The sequence below is a fragment of the Apodemus sylvaticus genome, unplaced genomic scaffold (genome assembly GCF_947179515.1).
Source record: "Apodemus sylvaticus unplaced genomic scaffold, mApoSyl1.1 scaffold_55, whole genome shotgun sequence".
Lineage (NCBI taxonomy): Eukaryota > Metazoa > Chordata > Mammalia > Rodentia > Muridae > Apodemus > Apodemus sylvaticus.
In genome coordinates this window covers 1,651,350-1,654,632 of record NW_026263312.1, presented here as the reverse complement: position 1 = coordinate 1,654,632, position 3,283 = coordinate 1,651,350, and positions in this window count along the sequence as shown.

Here is a 3,283-nt window from a genome sequence, read left to right as displayed (position 1 = left end):
GCATTGGAAACTCTTTACGAGAAGAAATAACGCATAGTACAAAATTAGCTTGTATCTCCAAAACTACACGTTGTATCTCGAAAAGAATTGTTGTGGCGTGTACGTCTTAACATGTAGCATCTAAAGAGAACCAAAAGGAGAATTTTCTTTCGTCAAAATTTTTCAGAAAATCACGTTTTAAGGAAATCCCGCATCGTGCGAAATTATCTTGTTTTTCCTAAACAACACGTTGTAAGTCGAAAAGCTTTCATGTTGCGTGTATGTCTAAGTGTGTAGCCTCAAAAGAGAAGGCACAGGACAGTTTTCTCTCGAAAGGATATGTAAGAATACCACTTCATAAGGAAATACAGTTTTGCAGAGTAAAGACATATGCGTACGCATTGGAAACTCTTTACGAGAAGAAATAACGCATAGTAAAAAATTAGCTTGTATCTCCAAAACTACACGTTGTATCTCGAAAAGAATTGTTGTGGCGTGTACGTCTTAACATGTAGCATCTAAAGAGAACCAAAAGGAGAATTTTCTTTCGTCAAAATTTTTCAGAAAATCACGTTTTAAGGAAATCCCGCATCGTGCGAAATTATCTTGTTTTTCCTAAACAACACGTTGTAAGTCGAAAAGCTTTCATGTTGCGTGTATGTCTAAGTGTGTAGCCTCAAAAGAGAAGGCACAGGACAGTTTTCTCTCGAAAGGATATGTAAGAATACCACTTCATAAGGAAATACAGTTTTGCAGAGTAAAGACATATACGTACGCATTGGAAACTCTTTACGAGAAGAAATAACGCATCGTACAAAATTAGCTTGTATCTCCAAAACTACACGTTGTATCTCGAAAAGAATTGTTGTGGCGTGTACGTCTTAACGTGTAGCATCTAAAGAGAACCAAAAGGAGAATTTTCTTTCGTCAAAATTTTTCAGAAAATCACGTTTTAAGGAAATCCCGCATCGTGCGAAATTATCTTGTTTTTCCTAAACAACACGTTGTAAGTCGAAAAGCTTTCATGTTGCGTGTATGTCTAAGTGTGTAGCCTCAAAAGAGAAGGCACAGGACAGTTTTCTCTCGAAAGGATATGTAAGAATACCACTTCATAAGGAAATACAGTTTTGCAGAGTAAAGACATATACGTACGCATTGGAAACTCTTTACGAGAAGAAATAACGCATCGTACAAAATTAGCTTGTATCTCCAAAACTACACGTTGTATCTCGAAAAGAATTGTTGTGGCGTGTACGTCTTAACATGTAGCATCTAAAGAGAACCAAAAGGAGAATTTTCTTTCGTCAAAATTTTTCAGAAAATCACGTTTTAAGGAAATCCCGCATCGTGCGAAATTATCTTGTTTTTCCTAAACAACACGTTGTAAGTCGAAAAGCTTTCATGTTGCGTGTATGTCTAAGTGTGTAGCCTCAAAAGAGAAGGCACAGGACAGTTTTCTCTCGAAAGGATATGTAAGAATACCACTTCATAAGGAAATACAGTTTTGCAGAGTAAAGACATATACGTACGCATTGGAAACTCTTTACGAGAAGAAATAACGCATCGTACAAAATTAGCTTGTATCTCCAAAACTACACGTTGTATCTCGAAAAGAATTGTTGTGGCGTGTACGACTTAACATGTAGCATCTAAAGAGAACCAAAAGGAGAATTTTCTTTCGTCAAAATTTTTCAGAAAATCACGTTTTAAGGAAATCCCGCATCGTGCGAAATTATCTTGTTTTTCCTAAACAACACGTTGTAAGTCGAAAAGCTTTCATGTTGCGTGTATGTCTAAGTGTGTAGCCTCAAAAGAGAAGGCACAGGACAGTTTTCTCTCGAAAGGATATGTAAGAATACCACTTCATAAGGAAATACAGTTTTGCAGAGTAAAGACATATACGTACGCATTGGAAACTCTTTACGAGAAGAAATAACGCATCGTACAAAATTAGCTTGTATCTCCAAAACTACACGTTGTATCTCGAAAAGAATTGTTGTGGCGTGTACGTCTTAACATGTAGCATCTAAAGAGAACCAAAAGGAGAATTTTCTTTCGTCAAAATTTTTCAGAAAATCACGTTTTAAGGAAATCCCGCATCGTGCGAAATTATCTTGTTTTTCCTAAACAACACGTTGTAAGTCGAAAAGCTTTCATGTTGCGTGTATGTCTAAGTGTGTAGCGTCAAAAGAGAAGGCACAGGACAGTTTTCTCTCGAAAGGATATGTAAGAATACCACTTCATAAGGAAATACAGTTTTGCAGAGTAAAGACATATGCGTACGCATTGGAAACTCTTTATGAGAAGAAATAACGCATAGTACAAAATTAGCTTGTATCTCCAAAACTACACGTTGTATCTCGAAAAGAATTGTTGTGGCGTGTACGTCTTAACGTGTAGCATCTAAAGAGAACCAAATGGAGAATTTTCTTTCGTCAAAATTTTTCAGAAAATCACGTTTTAAGGAAATCCCGCATCGTGCGAAATTATCTTGTTTTTCCTAAACAACACGTTGTAAGTCGAAAAGCTTTCATGTTGCGTGTATGTCTAAGTGTGTAGCCTCAAAAGAGAAGGCACAGGACAGTTTTCTCTCGAAAGGATATGTAAGAATACCACTTCATAAGGAAATACAGTTTTGCAGAGTAAAGACATATGCGTACACATAGGAAACTCTTTACGAGAAGAAATAACGCATCGTACAAAATTAGCTTGTATCTCCAAAACTACACGTTGTATCTCGAAAAGAATTGTTGTGGCGTGTACGTCTTAACATGTAGCATCTAAAGAGAACCAAAAGGAGAATTTTCTTTCGTCAAAATTTTTCAGAAAATCACGTTTTAAGGAAATCCCGCATCGTGCGAAATTATCTTGTTTTTCCTAAACAACACGTTGTAAGTCGAAAAGCTTTCATGTTGCGTGTATGTCTAAGTGTGTAGCCTCAAAAGAGAAGGCACAGGACAGTTTTCTCTCGAAAGGATATGTAAGAATACCACCTCATAAGGAAATACAGTTTTGCAGAGTAAAGACATATGCGTACGCATTGGAAACTCTTTACGAGAAGAAATAATGCATCGTACAAAATTAGCTTGTATCTCCAAAACTACACGTTGTATCTCGAAAAGAATTGTTGTGGCGTGTACGTCTTAACATGTAGCATCTAAAGAGAACCAAAAGGAGAATTTTCTTTCGTCAAAATTTTTCAGAAAATCACGTTTTAAGGAAATCCCGCATCGTGCGAAATTATCTTGTTTTTCCTAAACAACACGTTGTAAGTCGAAAAGCTTTCATGTTGCGTGTATGTCTA